This window comes from Macrosteles quadrilineatus, unplaced genomic scaffold (assembly GCF_028750875.1).
Source record: "Macrosteles quadrilineatus isolate MER2022 unplaced genomic scaffold, UCM_ALF_1.0 Scaffold_5__1_contigs__length_97177068, whole genome shotgun sequence".
Taxonomy (NCBI): Eukaryota; Metazoa; Arthropoda; class Insecta; order Hemiptera; family Cicadellidae; genus Macrosteles; species Macrosteles quadrilineatus.
The window spans coordinates 32,695,910-32,714,286 of record NW_026542598.1 but is presented as its reverse complement, the minus strand read 5'-3'; the positions used below and the strand labels follow the sequence as shown (position 1 = coordinate 32,714,286).

Genomic DNA, 18,377 nt, shown 5'->3' with positions numbered 1-18,377 from the left:
ATTAAAAAATGTTAGTGGAGGGTGACGTTATTTGCACCGGAGTAGTGATTTTCAAACAAAAAATGTGGATTTTTGAACAAGGTTCTCTGTGAGTGTTTTTCACTGTGCCATTTCATAAAGAGTATTAAAGTTTTACTAAAGTTAGACAATACACATTGTCATCATGAAAAATAATAATACTGGTAGTCTATTGTTTCTTATGAGAGATATAGTCTATGAAAAAACTAAGAGATTTGAACTTGAAGGTCTGTAATAAATTAAATAACCTAGGTATTGTCTTTGCGGGTGGTTTTTTTGTCTTGTTTGGTCATGGTTATATGCTTATATATGGGCTGTAATTTGTAAAGAAACTACGCTACTGCTTTGGTCTTGTACAAAACGTTATTGGAGATTAATGAAGTTTGTAGTGTATTTTTATACCTAATATTTGCATGAAATACAGTACCTAACTTAATTGGACACTGATAAATGAATTGTTCGCCAAAACCTCAACATAGGACTACCATTTAAAAAAAATTCATACAAACATGATTAAATTTTGCTGAAAGATACCTTTTTATGAATGTTCTATTTTTTATTTAGATAAAAATTAAAATATCAAAAGAAACTAAACTGTTTTTAATCAAGACACTAATACAAGACAATATTATTAAAGAAAGAAAATAAAAACATACCTTACCTTACCTATTAGGCCACTTAAACCTCAGAAGGTTTTTGGCCCGCCAACAATTCCTCGCCATCTCTCTCTGTCTTGCATCCATTGAGCCTCTGCCCCCAATCTTCTCAAGTCCTTTTCCACTTGGTCCTTCCAGCAAAGCAGTGGTCGTCCCAAGGGCCGCTTTCCTCTTGGTAGTCCTTCATTTATCGCTTTAACTGTTGCATTTTGTTCTCTTCTTGCGATATGGCCTGCCCACCTGAGTCTTCTGCTTTTGATTTGGGCTATTATGTCCGGGTCTCTGTATAGCTCTCGAATCTCTTTATTAGCTGAGTATTCTCCATATTCCATCTTCATTTATGGGACCATAGATGCACCTTAATATTTTGTTTTCAAACACCATCAGCTTTTTTTGTATGATAATAAAATAAAAACATATGCTTAAATATTAATTAAATAATTAAATTTGGTTGTATTACCTTTGTAAGGCAAAAGGTGGTGACAATTCCTTCTCATCGTAGTGTTTCCTGTCTTAACCCAGTATGACCTTGGCTCTTGTCCTAAGCTGATAATAATAATAATCCCCTCTCTTTTTAAGTCTTGGATCCATAATTTTTTACCTACAGGCAGCGATGGAAATTAAGTATGTCCTCTCCCTTTTCTCCCATACAGTAGATAAGCACGTCAATCTAATGCTTTCTCGAATGTAGAGCTAAATTACTAAGGGAATAATACCTCTCAAAACGAGTCTTCCATGTCTTCCAGTCGTGAGGGTTGAAGGAAAAGGCTTCAGGAGGCTTAATGTTCAGGGATGCGGGTTCTTCATTTGACTGCGCCATGTTCTATTTCTTATTTAGATAAAAATTAAAAGATCAAAAGAATTAAACTAAACTGTTTTTAATTAAGACACTAATACAAGACAATATTATTAAAGAAAGTAAATAAAAACATATGGTTAAATATTAATTAAATAATCATAGAGGTTAAACAATTAACCTCTTGTTAATAACTGATAAATATACTGTATACTAACTTACTAGTAAAATAAGTATATATATGTCATTACCAATACCGAAAGTGGCATTTTCCGGTACACGCTCAAGTTTAATGTACGAAGCAGAGATGAACACAGGAACACCAAATTTCACGTCCGAGGCAAAGCAGAGCAAGAGAGCATGTGAGAGTTATTTCCATAAACAAGGCGAAACTAATGATGGGAATAGTTGGAGCAAGTGCCTGAAAATCACTTTTGTTACAAGTTATGAATGACACTTTTCAATATGACGCAAAAATACTCGCAGAATAGAAGACCTCGGTAAATTGAAAATATTATTTCTAAATAATAAAATTAAAATAGACATGGTACTGGTAACAGCAGTCTGACACACATCCTACCATTAGCTTGTCAAAACCCCTTATAATGGGCAAGTGGGATGGGTGTTCAACTATGATTTCATTAAAAAGTATTAAAGTAGGTATACAAACATACACACACAGACATCACTTCAAAAACCACTTTTTGGGGTTCAGTGGAGCAAAATAGATTTCCACCCAAAACTCAACACTTTGATGAAAACAAAACATTCTCCATTATAGGTACTAAGTACAAAGTACATGGAGACAAAGTAATGCCTTTGACTATGCGTTTGCAATAGGGGAGGACACAGTTTGATAAAATTAGTTTTTTTTAATTTACAGTATTCTATAGTATTACACATCTACCATAGCCATTATGTTCTACCACTTAACCTAAACAATAGAGAAAAATAAATTATCAACCATTCGCAAAATAGCACAAATTATTCATGAAATTAAAAACATAAACATGCCTAATTGTACACAATCCTACTTTGACAGTTCTCATTGCGAATCACAGTTTTTTGTTACTGCTTAGTTCAAATTAGCTGTTTTTATATTGGCAAAAAAAATATAGTGCTGCACCCTGTTGGTAAACCTTGTAGCTTTTTAATGCTATTCAATATCATAGAACTAACTTTTGTAGTTGGAACAGCTGACTAAATTCTTTAATTCCCTTTAAATATGAATACTCATAAGGTTAACATGGGGAACTACAGAGCCACTGGGGCGGAGCCCGAAACGATTTTTGAGATAAGAATATGCCTATATGTTAATCGGGAATGTGAGCTATCATCATGCCAAATTTCAGCCTAATCCGTCCAGTAGTTAATGCGTGATTGAACTTCAAACAAACAAACAAACAAACACACAAACTTTCACATTTATAATATTAGTAAGATATATGTCCGTTAGCGCGATAACTCGAGCAAAAATGATCCGATTTTAATGAAATTTGGTACAAACGTGTAAACTTACGTTTATTCGAACGAGTTCGCGAACCAGCATGATCGGACCATGGGAACGGGGGTTTATGGGGGCTTTTATGGGGGCTTTTATGGGGTAAAAATGGGTTTTTCCCATTTTTGACCCAAAAAACATAAAATTTTGCAATTTCTTTCTAAACTATTTTGTAGAGCTTAAAAAAAAAAATAATTTAGTATACTGAAGCGTTATAATGCGCCTAATGGTTACGGAGAAAATTCCAAAAAATTGTAAATTTAAAATTCCCATGTTATTCTTATGGAGAATAAGTAAACTGTTTTGCTTGTTTAATAACATATTTTGCCCAAATTTGGAAATTGTTTTTATTTCTTACTAACTATTAACATTTTACATAAAAAACACTTTTACCCTCCCTGTTGCAGCAAACCTAAGTATGTTTTAAACTGATTCTATTTAAATAGGGAATTATAATGTGATATTTTTAAGGAGACATTTTAGTGTAAATCCATTCAGGGAAATGGAAATTCGCTTAGTCTGCAGGTTTGCTGCGGCGGGGGTATTTTATCAGATTTTGCCGACGTAAACAAACAAATATTTGTTATTGTTTTATCAACTGTTTAAACTTTCAACAACTAAGGTAAATATTAACTTTAAATTGAAGGCATAACCTAAAAAATGCTATGAGTTTTGTAATGAAAAAATATGATTATTCTTTGTGGTGTAGCGAAAAGTAACGTTCAAAACAAAACACGATTGAAAGTGGGTCTATACATATTCTCGATCATTTAAAGTGCTCGATAAATCTTGCACTTCAAACATGGTCTCAAATGTAATGAATGACTCATTTTCTACTCTTGTTATGAAATATACTATATCTATATCATAGAACTAACGCAGAACTAATGATTAACACTAATTTAAATGACTTTTTTAATGGGTAGGTACCATGAATACTAGAAAAATACCCATGTGGATCGTAAACATAAACAAATTACGCGTTTGGCCTGAAAGTAAACATTATTTAACATTGTTTAAATGAAACTGGCTTTCTAAACCACATGTTAATGATATTAGTACAGGATTCGGGCCAAAAACGTCATTTGTTTATGATCCATACCGGGATTTTTCTATTATTCGTGGTAGGTACCGTGAAGTTAGCCATCCCCAAATCTATACGTTAATTCACTTATTTATTTTGCCGTATATTTTTTCGAAACTGACGAAAATTTTGTCCATTTTACAATTTACCATTTTACATTTAGATTTGCTTGATGCTTGATACAAATATAATCTGTAACACGCATGGCTTAATTGATTTGACTTAAATAATATTACGATAAGCTAGAAAGATATACAATAGAAAGATTACAGTAGATTATGAATATTACAATATAAAGATATACAATAAAAAGATATACAATAAAAATATATACAATAATCAACGACAAAGAATAACAATAAGTGATAAAGATTGTATAAATTAATAACACGTATTATAAATATGTTAATAACAATAACAGTGATGAATACTTTAAAAAAAAAATCTTGAATTGACGTTAATATATAATGATTGACATTGCGGCACTTGCTCTCACTGATTAGCACTCACAGACTCTGCTGATTTGGGTGTAGGTAGGCCAACTTCCCATACCATCAGTCAGCGATCCAGTGTTGTATATATATGCATATGGTATTGCCGCGATCACGGCGTCCAGTTGTCAGTATAAGAAATCTGATTCTATCTTGCCTTGCAAAGCAATGCAAGGTGCGATTATAGCTAAAAATTTTATACTAGTACGTTATCTTCAATCTCATAAGCAATTACACATCATCAATGTGTACATTTAGATTTTGCAGTTTTTGATGTTTTGTGTGGGATGTGTATTGTGTAACTAGATTTGCTGTCTTGAAATAAGTTAAGACTCCTTGTTTAAAAAAAATTAATTGGGATTTGTTCAAATCTGCAGTAGACTACGTAAAACTAACAACTACAATCTTCGCGAATGTAAAACACTCTAAATTATTTATCGCACACGATAATAGTACTTCTAACTACTATATTCAGTAAGATATATTCAGCCACACAGAATTCATTAGGGGATGGTCCAGACAACTTGGAGTTTCCTGTTTGTTAATCGTTTCTATGTAGAAGAGGCGCTTTTTAGTTCACAGCCCCCTGTGCCGTTGGCTTACATTGTTTGTGTACCCCTTTCCGGAGTACTAAATCATAGTCTTCACAAAGGCAACACAACACATTACATCATTAAATTTACTCATATACTACATACGTGGAAGAATTCTCGCATAGGTACTTCCTGTGGCTTTCAAAATCAATCCGCCTAATCGAGAGAAAAATTAATATTCATTACAGTATTTTGAAGCACAATCATCTGATTGCTTAAAGCAGCATCAATCACGTCTAATAAGTAGTACCAAGAGTTCCGGATACATAAAAAAGTGGTAATACAGCAAACGATTACCCAATAATTTGTAGTTTTTAAATTATATGGGCTCGCGCCACTCTCTCCGGGACTTCAGTGTATCACTCCGCCTTCACGAGTTTCCCCGCTTGGCCACTCTGCTGCGCTCCGATCAGTATAGTTAACGTAATTACTTGTCACAAAATTACACAGTTATTTATGGAAATAAAAATTCCAAAATTTAGTATTATGATTATAAGGCACGTTTCTAGCTAATGTATTAGTTATTTTTTGAAAATATGGTTTAGTTTTTAGTTAAAAAATATTTGATTTATATCTCACTAATTTATTCATATTTCAAAATTTAGCCTCGTAATGAACAATCTACGCAATACATTAGCTAGAGGACTACCATACCTTTAATTTGACATAAAAATTATATCTTTACAACAATCGGAAGAGACGTAATACGCCACCAAGTTAACATTAGTCTTACTCTTATGGGACTAAGATTCAAGATGGCTACCACTGATGAAGACTCTTAATAAAACAACTGTATCCAATAGTCAATGGTAATGCAGTAAAAATTTAGCAATAGCATAACTTAACCAGTTAACATCAAGTTTCAATGTTATGGTTATGATCATAGTGCAACCTACATCGTTGAGTGCAACAACAACAAAAAACACAAAACTAACTTTACTCTGTTATCTGTTCACATTTTGTATTGTTTTGTTAAGCAGTGAAAACAGCTGATTTCAATAGTCGTACATTGTAAACAGACAGTGGCCAGTAGTGGGGAAATGAAATGTAGAACTGTTTGAGGATTCAAGGGGCAAGGGAGAGTAAATTTCTCAAGGTAGTATAGGCAAGAGCAATTAATAAGCTGTTTACCTAGCTCAAAAATTATATTCTGGGAAACAGTAGCCCCCCACACACTACCACACCAGGGGCCCTATTTTTGAAATGGTTGACTGTTGAGTTGAGTGTCGAGTCATTCTATTTCCAATCGTTTCGTATTTTTGAAACGATTGACGGTGGACTTATACAACCAAAACTGGGTGAGGTTCATAATGTCCAAATTTCACAAACTCCAACGTCTAAAATATTAAATAAACAGTGCGTTTCATAACCTCCAAACTTCATAAACTCCAAAACTATAACTTTCAAATAAGCACAGTTTCACAATGTCCAAATTTCACAAACTCCAACTTTTAAATATCAAATAAACAGAGCGGTTCATAACCTCCAAGTTTCATAAGCTCCAACGGTACAGTCTCTGCCATAAGTCAATCGAATTGGCCGGATACCGAGGCGTACGGGCCGAATGAACCTCTCTGTTTTACACAAACATACATTCACTCAACCTGCTCTGCTACACTTATTTGTTAACATACAAATTTCAAATTGATATATTATTTTTCTGGAAAAACCAGTGCTCATTACTATGTAGCTAGTTTTTACCTTAACATAATTTTTATAATTTATTTAGGCAAATTAAAACAGATGATTGTTTTTTAACACCATAAAAAACATGAAAAATGTAGTAAGCGAGGAAATTTTTTATTTTTTGGTCAGGAAAAAAATTTCTGCGGCAAAGTTTTAGATCAAAGTATGAATTTTATTTTTTATTTGAAGCTTTTTTTGATACGGAGCCTGCTTGTATCATTTTTAAGCGATTAAAAATAGGCATAAAATCGCTTGGCTCGGCATTGGCGCTAGGAGTTTGGCCGGCTCAGCATCAGTTTACGGGATATAGAAACTGAGTTTCTAGCATTTAATTATCATTATATTACATCAAATATGTCATTACATTACGAAGAATGGTAACTTAATTTACAGGCGTATGTTTGTGCATTTTAATGCTTACCGGTAGTCTATAGTTAACAAAATTCTTTGATATAAATGCTTCCCCGATTGTAATTTCGGAAATTGTCTTCGTGAAATATGAAAAGGCATATAAAGATGTGGAGATAATTTAAGTTCTTGGTAAAACCCACTGAATTAGCGACCTGGCCCAGTTATTATTTCTACTTTTATACTCCTTTCGTAAAGGTAAACTAAATTAGTGTAAATGCATCCCTTTGACTAAACTTTACCCTAGATTTGGTTCTGGTCAAAATAATATAAACAAAAATAGAAACTACTCTTATTCTAAGTTTATGTGGTGGAATTCCTGCTAAAAGTTCGATTGACTTTACATTCTATCGAAATAGGCCTATTTAAAACGTTCAGCGGGTTCATAGTTGAGACCACATTACAATACCTATTTATTTGCTTCTTCATCCTCTTTAGCCATTTAGTTGTTAGATAGTATTACATGTTATATTCAATGGATTTTATTTTAAAACATTTAACGAGTTTATATTCATCTATATTTGAAAAAGCTAATCAACGGCTCTCGTCTAACATTTTTGCCACTGCAGTGCATGGTTAGGGTTTGATTACCCATTTGTCGAAACTAATCACGAAATTACGTTTCTCCAGCATTGACAAGCATATAAAGAAAAGGAAACTACCTCAAAATATTACTGTTATAGGGTTTCCTTGTACTTTATTCATACTATGCATGCTAGTCTATATGATTTTAACCCCTTTTCCTTTGAGAAACAGAATGTACCTAGTTAAAACCTTCTCCAAACAAAATTAATAAATCCCGCTCACTGGAACTTGTCATAGTAATTGCTTTAGTGAAAAAATATATTATCTCTACGAACTTTTTTAGTTTAATTCTCAGGTTAGTTCCAGAGTAGCCGTTGAGGTCATTCCACTTTAAACAAAATATTGATTAAACACTAAAGTAAGCGTCAAATGTTTACAGAAACGTTTAGAATATATCATCTCATTATAATGTTTTTGAAATAAAAACAAAGCAGGAGTTTTCCATTTGATATTGAATCCATAATTAATTAGTGAAATTAGTGATTTGTGTTGAAATTTTATTTGGCGTTTTCTGGTATCTTGGTTTTGTTGTTAAAGTTAGTGATGGTAAAAGGCCTAATTAAGTTCGCAGTTTACATGCCGATTTTGCATTTTTTTTTTTTAAGTCAGTAAAAGATAAATTAATTTTTATTTTGTCCTTAGGTAATTAAACATTAGTCCATACGGCACGCGTACGATTGTAGTTTCTTTCTACACGTTGCAAAATGCTAAATTGCCCTACATGTTTAAGCAATCTACAGAAACATTGTTTGTAAACAATTAAAAAATACAGGCTATTTTATGCATTAAACTATTGGCAACAACTTAGCCACAGGCAGAACCTCTCTGACCAAAACAAAAAATAGGCCTATATATTTTTTTGCAAAGTATGGTGTTTCCTCTTGACGATAGCTTCCCTCTTGACTGCAACGCCAGCAAGGCCGTGGTGCGAAATTTTTGCTGGACTGTACTTTTTCTTATCCAACCTAAACCCCTAATCAATTCGAGCTAAGTGCTGCATACATTTTAATTTATATTCACTGAAAAATTGAAATTCAGACTAGTTAAAGTTAAACTGTGTAATGAAATGTAAGTGATAATTTAAGGTAACATATTATAAATAATATTACAGAAACCCTTACAGTTAATAAAACACTATTCTACAATTTCTCTCCAGAAAGTAAATCTCATGAATAATTAACCACTACGGAAATCTATATATATAATACGCTAACAAAATCAAAATCAAAAAGTAAATCGGTCCCGGGCCTAGGTCTTACAATGCCACCTACGGTAATAGCTACTGTACTTTCTTATAGGGAAATTTGCTAAATAGAATCTAAAAACTATAAAAGGTACCTATCTAATAACTTGTTGAATTATTTACATTGAACACTATTTTTAAATAGAATATGCAGTAATCGTTACAACAACAACAACTTCATACCTTAATATTTTATACGACAGTCAAAGACTCCACTGTTTGTGATTACGCATTTTTATTGGTAAATAAAAGGTATACAGTGCTTAGCTCTCCACTGAAAAGGCAAATCAAAATATAAATTATCACCTTGTCAAAACTTTAACATTATTGAACTAGCCACATTAAGTTGCAAAGAGAAACGAGACTGCTGTGAGTAAAAAAGTGTAAATACTCGAGTATGAGCTTTTATTGAAACGTGACCAGTATACCTACAATATGATGTATAAGTTAAATCCTACTTATAAAAATGTATTTCTGCGTTTATGTATGTTAGTCTCTACCTTTTTATGTAGTTTAAACTCATCCTTTTAGTGGGTAGAATGAATAAAGTACAAGGTTTTCGGCACTTTTCTAACAAAGGGCTATTTTTACACATGACAAAAAAAACAACTGATGTAATCGTTATGAAATTTTAACAGCTATTAGAAAATATACTTATAAAACATATTTATATGTTTTAAAATTTTTCTTCGGTAAAAAAATCTCTTACGATATTTGTAATGTAATAATTGGCTTTTTAATTGAGATACGGAACAGTTAAGAAACTCAGCTGAAAGCTTGAATTAAAGGTATTAAAAATGTAAAAATGTAAATTTGATTTGCACATTATGTGCTAACACATATTTGAGTCACACAGCTGAATGTTCTTCAATCATAAAATGCACGTATAATCAGTAGTTGAGCGCTGGCGAACGGTGCCTGCTATCTGACTGTGGCAACCACTGTAGAGACTTCTGGCTCAGACTGTACCGTTGGAGGTTATGAAATTTGGACATTATGAACCGCACTGTTTATTTGGTATCTTAACGTTGGAGTTTGTGAATTTTGGACATTGTGAAACAGTGATTATTTGAATGTTATAGATTTGGAGCTTATGAAAATTGGAGGTTATGAACCGCTCTGGTTATTTAATATTTTAAGCGTTGGAGTTTGTGAAATTTGGAGTTTATGAAACGCTCCCCCAAAACTACTCAACACCTATCGAGCTGTTGAGTGGAGGTTGACTGCACTTTCTTCTTCCTCTCTTTCGGCAAAAATTACTCTTTTTGAGTCGACGCCATATTGTTTTGTTATTGCTTTAATTTACTAATTGCGATTTAGAGGTTATGTATTTGTTGTCAATGTCTTAGCACCCAATATTTTATGTGATTGTTAATTTTATTTACTGTGTCAATACTAGACTATTTAAATCTATTTACTTTGTTATAAGACTATTTAATTTGTTAGAAATACACTAGGATACTAATTAAACTTATTAAAAGATAATTATTGTTATTAGACCTATGATTTAAGGTATTAAAGATTGTGGTAGAGAGAAACAAAAAAACAATATCATAGTTTGTTTCAATACCATTCACCTAATAAAGGGATCAAATTAATTTAAGTTACGATAAGCTTTCAGTGCAATGGCAAATAGCCTTAAGCTTTAACCTAAATAAAAACACAATTAAAAATAACATGAAACAAAACGACGAAGAAAACTAAAATAAGGCGATGTGTTCTGAAATAGATAGGCCTACGAAGAAAGCAAATAATAATGTATTTAGGATATGCCTAAACTTATAATGAGCTACACCATAAAACAAACAAACATCCATAGTAAATTTTATTGCTAATACTTATAAGTTTATATAAGGTACTTTTGCAATCACTAAGATTAAGCAAGACATAACCTCAATCTCTCAAGAACGGAGTTGACAGTTTACCTCAGTATCTCGAAATATGGTAGATTGAGATTAGCTGATCCAGTTTTTAGAGTAAGATGAGGTAAAATCGAAGATCACAAAAACTCTGCATTGTGATTAGTTTAAAATGACGTCATCTGAATTTTGGGCGGTCGTATGCTCTACATTTCCAAAAAGAGTCACTCAACTAGTGATTTCCAACTCGCTTCCAAACTGTTGGATTTCAAAAATACCAAATCCTGTTGTTGGTTGAGTTGAGTGTTGACTGTAGAGTCAACTGTCAACCATTTCAAAAATAGGGCCCCAGACCTTCAGACTCAGACTAGACCGTCTGGCTGCAAGCATGCAGTCTTTTATATCAATTATTGCGGTATGGCAACGACACCTGGGTGCGTAATTTAACACAAAAATGATTGAAGGGACAATGGATGTAATGGGCGAGAGATGATCAGTCTGTGTTGTAGTTTAATTTTTTACTGACTAAGACTAGTGGTTTTGTTTCATTTGTTACAGTATTGTCATGCCAGGATCATTTACAAAAAACACCAATGATCAAGGTCCATGGTGGAATTTTCCTTCCACCATGATCATAAGGTCAGCTCGAAAGCTGGGTCCAGTATGAACCATAGAAAGAGTGACACAATTTTCAGGAATCAGTATCTTATTATTGGCTACCTTATAATGATTATTAGGTGAGCACTATTTATAACCACACTGAGCCAAGGCCACCTTTATCTCCAGGCCGCGGCCTTCGAAGTGGCAACATCGCAAGTAGAGTTGAAACAGCTGTTTTGTTTTGGAGGCAGCTAATGGTATTTGTGTATTTTTTAATAATATGAAAATATAAAAATATTGACTCCACTTTAAATATACAAAAATAGATTTTCAATTTAAATAGTTTTTTTTGTTTTTATATGTTTTATTTTCAATCTTTTAATACAATGTATGTTCATAAATGAAAATTTAAATTAATAATACGCGAATTTATGAGCTGGTGTCATCTGTCTGCCATGTTATCTTATGGGACGTCTGGCGCTAAACAACACCACTTGCAACGTTGCCAATTCTACCAGGCCGCGGCCTGGAGTTAGAGGTGACCGTGACTGAGCACTGATTAGAGCTATATAAATAAAAAAGCTATATAAATTAGTTATCGAAAAGAACTACATTCTACATAGGAGCTATACAAAATTAACTGGTGTGAATATTTTGATACACTGTATGTGAATGCGGTAAGTTTCCTACTTTGGCAACTGAAATTATTGTGTACAGTATATATTTTTTCATTATGAGTTATTTGCTATATCTTTATGACTGACTAAATATTGTTCTTTTCCAAGGACGCAGTTTTCTTAAAATACGTTGAATAATTTGTACGGATATAATTCAAACAGTAGTCCCTTAACAGCGGCCATATGAAAAAAAAACTCCAGACTATTATAGTAGATTAGTTAATGTAATTAACTCGAAGGCCCAATCGCCCCAATCTAAGAGCATTTTTCAGCTTTGGCATAGAATTGGTTGTGGGCTTTTGGAATTGAGTTAGTTGCAGAGGTTTCAATAAGCTTGATGGGTTCGTCGCCAGTAACAAGTCATTCTAGCTGTGTTTCCCAAGACTTTTATATTTCATGGAAATGTGTAACGATATCATAAATATTTTATGCATGCACTTAGGCAATTAATTGTCTAACAACTTATTATCCTTGCCATAATGGCTTTACAAGTTACAAGAGCTTTGAATCTTATTTTTCTTATCAATTTTGGCTCAAACTTTTGGCTCAACTTTTACATTGCGTGTTGACTCTTGAGAGTACAATAGATAAAATTTCAAGAGAGCTATCACACACAAATCCTGTCAGACCCAAAGAACATGGGTTGGACCGATTGCCCTAAAAGAGTTTGTATTGATGTACAGTTCAATAACCTGCTTTCAAAGTTCCACACAGGCGTAGACAATGAACTAATCTTATTGTGAACAAACAGTATCGTTGTAAAAAAATACACAAATACCACCTCCTCAGCAAACCTATGCAGAATAAGCGAAATTCCATTTACCTGATTGGATTTTCAATCAGGGAATGTTATTTAATCTAATTAAATAACATTCGGTTTAACAACAAGTAAGTACAGTACCTAGGTTTTCTGCTACAGGGAGGGTAATAAAGTGGGTTTTTTTTTTAGTAAAATAATAGCCTAGGATACAATAATTAATTTGCAAAGTTTGATCAAAATAAGGCTTCTAGCAGAACTTGCTTCTATTACAAGGATCAGAATGAAGGAAAATATTATAGCCTCGTGGTTATTCATTTTACAAGACTGCCACTCCAGTCTATTGGAACGAAAAAACCTAATGTTACAGTCCCGGCCACGTAAAGAGAGAAAATGTCCAGGTAGACCCGGTCAGGCCTAATCCGCCGTTGTCAAAACATAGCTATTGTTTTGAAACCGAGGGGGCGCGCTACCCAATCCCAGCGGTCATTGCTACTGCCTCCCTTTAATTCTTAGAAATAACTCGGGCCAGTACAAATTCTATAAATCGAACGGGTGATCGCCTATAATTAAGTGACAGGTCATTTTATTCACAAAGTGAAGACGAATATCACAAAATTTGAATCGCAATTCTACGTCGCTTCGTTGATTGGCTAGTCGATGTTGAGAAGCAGCAGGCAATGACCGCTGAGGTAGCAATGACCGCTGGGATGGGGTAGCGCGCCCCCTCGGTTTCAAAACAATAGCTATGTTTTGACAACGGCGGATTAGGCCTGACCGGGTCTACCTGGACATTTTCTCTCTTTACGTGGCCGGGACTGTTGTTGTTTGTTAGTCATCTGGACTGGAGTGGAGTTACAGTGTTGCAGACTTTGGAATTTGTTTGTTTGTTTATTTTTATCGTTTGTTTGTTTTGATTGAATTTGAATAGGACCGGTCAGCGGTCGCAATGAGGGGAGGACTCGTAGTAGGACGATGACGTCATTAATTAGTTCAAATTTGTTCCACGGGCAGCACTCTAGTCAGGCAGCCGACACCGTTATGACGTCATCAACTTTACTTTTTTTTAGGCTTGGCTTGATGTTTTGTTGATGTTGATACATCGATCGGTGCAGCAGAAGACAAGAGTTGCAGTTGAGTATTTTAAGGTTATGTTTTTAGGAAAAAGCATTTAGCTTGGATTAAATAAATAAATAAATATAGGATGGAGAGGACACAGCTAACTCACCTGATGAAAGGTTGCAGATGAGTCAAAGAACACATAAAATCACACACATAATTTACTTAATATTTCGCCTCTTTCAGAGGCTTCTTCAGAAGTAGGCCTAGATGGTAGTTACAAAACAACTACCATGGTGTTTTGTAACTACCATCTAGGCCTACTTCTGAAGAAGCCTCTGAAAGAGGCGAAATATTAAGTAAATTATGTGTGTGATTTTATGTGTTCTTTGACTCATCTGCAACCTTTCATCAGGTGAGTTGAGTATTTTAGTATTTTTATTATTATTGCAAGATTTCTGTTACTACTGACACTTACTTGTTATTTGCTACTTATTTATCAGTTAGGCATAGTTCATAGTTTGAATTGGCATTACTTACAACAGTATTATTATTGCAAGATTTCTGTTACTAAGTTACTGACACTAACTTGTTATTTGCTACTCATTTATCAGTTAGGCATAGTGTTCATAGTTTGAATTGGCATTTGAAGGCATTACAACAGTAAGTTATTTAGAACTTTCAGCCTCATGAAGGTCTCATCACCTAAACAAGGTATTGCTGGAGCTGCCTGCTTTTTGCTGTCTTGTAATGCGGAGCCGATTCTAACAGTAGCGAAATTGTTAAAACTTTGTATTGTATTTTCGGAAATAAAGACAGTGCTTTATACAAACTGTCTTGAAGATAGGCAAATACTTACTTAGGCCTATTAAGTTACAACTTAGGTTTTAATCGTAGGCCTAACTGACGGATGTGGTTCAGATTTTATGAAATGCAAGTGGCTCGTCAAATGTTCTTTTATAAAATAAATTACCAGGGCCTAAAATTAAGAGTAGGCTCCGCAAAGTATATACACATTTAAATTGTTTCAGGTAACATATAGGGCACGAACACTTGTCGGTAAGTTAGCATAAAACAGTTTGATCGCAAGGGATGGATGAAGGATGAATAAATTGTATGACTAAGCCGATAGCGAGTTTGATCCAGGAAGCTCTGCGGGTGTCAGTATAAACTGGCTGTATGACAAAGTTACTGAAGTGGCTCATCCAACTATGTCTTAGTTAATGAATTAAAAATGGCTAGCCTACATGCATGTTTGGTTACATTAAGTCAAAGCATTATCTTGATCCATTTTAAGACTAAGTTAACTCACCTTTCACCTCTTTGAGACAAATGATATATGTTAACCCGATGAACTTGACCACCATTTTACCTAAAATTTATATGCCTCGACAAAAAAAAATCGATAACTTATGTTTAACTTACACTAAGTTATTATTGTCTTGTTACAGATTCCTTGAAGGTGGCTCAACAAAATGCAAGGCATCAAAAGTAACATCTGATCAGTACGGTTCAAGAAGAAACGAGTGTTGAATTCTGATCTTTGTTTTAAATCAAGATTACCTTATTTGGTAAGAACAGTTAATATATTATTTTGTAATCATATCCATGTGTGCATTAATGTCAATAGTGATAAGTCAACGGTAGTCTCTTGCTGGATCCCTTTTGGCTTAGCCAATCAAATACGAGATCACTGCAATGGTCAGAGCCGCTATCAATTTTTGCTGAAGCATCTGACAGTCGAGGCTTTCTTATAGTTTTATGTACCAACATGTATTTGGGAAAAATTAAATCATGTTTATTCCAGCTAGAGAAGATTTAATTTACCATTTTAATAAAATTGTAGGCTATTGCAAAGCTATCCTCTTAATGTTTCTTCAGGTAGTCACTCATCACATTCAAAAATATGTAGGCTGCCTATAGACTATAGAGGATCAAAGTAAATGTTTACCTAAATTTGTTAATGCCAACAACTTTTTTAGATTTATTTTTGATTTTATGATCTTAATCATAATTCAACCCATCACTAACAAATTTGTGTTATTTTTATGTTTAGACTCATGCATCTTCGGCTAAAGCGACAGACCCTGAATTAGAGGCAGTTAATCAAAGACTGGCTCGGACAAGCCAAATCAAGAGGTCTGAGCCAAATAAAAGGTAAGTCTTAGTAGTGGTAAGTGAGTAGGCTTAAAGCCTGGTTTACATGGGTAGAGTAGAGTTTCTAGTATAGTAACTCTACCCGTGTAAACACCCACTGGCGCCTAGTAGCTAGTATAGTAGATAGTAGGTGGTAGAGTAGAGTTACTAGCAACATGTGGCATAGTAGCTCTACTCTACTTCCCCCACCACTAGCAAAATTGTCACTCTCCTGCACACTATACTTGTGTAAATGAGATCCGCGGCAGTAGAGTAGAGTTTCTGATAGAGTGACACTGTCTTGTAACTGGTTTATAACACTCATTTTGGGAATGGAGGTGGAACAAACAGTTCACAAACTATCATCAACACTCTACTATGTGTGAACAGTCACTTGCTTAAAATCGGTAGAGTGGACAAGAAAGTAGCTCTACTATAAACTCTACACTACCAACAACTCTACCCGTGTAAACCAGGCTTTAGTACAGTAGAACTTAGCTTATTCGAATTTCAGAGGAAAGAAAATATATTTCGAACTATGGGAAGTTTAAAATGTAAAGAGTTTGATTTATAGAGGTCAGAAAAATAAAATTTGAATTGTGGAGGTCCCAGTTTTAAGTGTGGAGTTTGAGAGAATGGAGACTAATGAACACATCTTGGGGGACGGATTGTCAGTTCATGTTTCAACAAAGATATTTTTTGTCTTACGGTAATGCAGTTCGAATTGTAGAGGTTGACTTCGAATTTTGGAAGTAACAGTTTTAATTATGGCAACAAAATTCAAATTGTAGAGGCTGTATTAAGCTTAAAACTACTTTGTACTACTTTGTACTATCGGTATATTATTTTTTTTTAATTTTAGAGGCTTTGTGAGGGGAACAGACAAACATTTCTAATTATATAGGTTTTCGAATTACCGTAGCGAGGTTCTACTGTATAGGTACGGTTTATGACTAGGCATAGTGAAAAATATAACACTTAAGTTCCAGAACATAAAAAATTGACGATGAATGTTTTTTACAGAGTGAAAATTATTTCAAGTGTTGCAGTCAGAAGAGATGTGTCTATTCTGTTTCTTCCTCTCTAATATAGTTATTTGTGCAACTAGTGAGAAAAGGGAGCAATTGACTCACTCGAGAGAAATACTTACTCACGAGCCGTAGGCGAGTGTGGAATGGTTTCTCGAGTGAGGCAATTGCACTTTGCACTCGAGTTGTACATTATATTTTTCCTACAGTTACCATAAAACAAATAAATGGTAAAGAAACGTGACATATTTTTACACAGAAGTGAACTTTTAATATTACATTTAATGATACAACAGCTGACCAGCTGATTTACAGCCAGTGCTGCCAACGTATATTGCGCGCATACGACCTTGTCTGCATGTTACACGCTCACTATTTCGTGCCTTCACGTTGCAAATCTGGAGTGATTGAGACAAAGTAATTAGAGTGAGACAATGTTAACATTGTCTCACTGATGAGCGAATTGGCCACTTTGCTTTCTAAAATCAGTGAGAGAACATGCACATTGTTAGGTAACTGTAGGAAATATTTTGCCAACAGCCGATCAATTTGTCAATGTTTTAAATCTATGCCAGTCTACAGACCAAAAATATTGTTACAACAATGTACATTGCCATATTTGTACTATAGTTTTACAATTTTTTTTAGGAACAAATGGGACAATATTCCTGGTTCTGGAGCCAAGCAACACCCAACACTTGGAAACAAAGACCAAGAATAGTTATTTTTAATTTAATTTAACAATTTATTCTTTTACTTTACAAAATTAACACCTACATTTTAAAAGCTAGCTTTGGAAAATAAATATGTGTGTTTTATAAATAAAACTATATTTCAACAACTCTTTTGTTTCAATTGATTAATATTTACAATTTGTCCAAGGTAGGCCTATATTGCTATTTTTGGTTTAAGTAGTGAGAAAATATTAGTCTTAAGATATATTTATGTGACCCTATCAAGCATATCGAATGTATTAAGAGAATTAACTATCACTGTAGGTGGCACGATCAGACCTAGACCCGGGACTGATATACTTTTTCATTTTGATGTCCTTAGAGGCCAAAAAAACTATTCATTCAAATTGTTATATATATATAACAACTATAAATATGTCCGTGAACGTGATAACTCAAGTCATTTTGTCTGGTTTTGATGAAATTTGGCTTGAAGGTGTAGGGCAGGATAAACTTGAATGAGTTC

General features: G+C 33.9%; 1 long non-coding RNA gene across 1 annotated transcript; it reads left to right on the top strand.

The window, feature by feature from the left end:
• Positions 1-13,982: 13,982 nt before the first annotated feature.
• On the top strand, positions 13,983-18,018 carry LOC128994900 (uncharacterized). The gene is made up of 4 exons (XR_008490924.1): positions 13,983-14,087; positions 15,465-15,584; positions 16,070-16,170; positions 17,826-18,018. It is a non-coding gene; the product is annotated as an uncharacterized LOC128994900 (long non-coding RNA).
• The last annotated feature ends 359 nt before the right edge of the window (positions 18,019-18,377 follow it).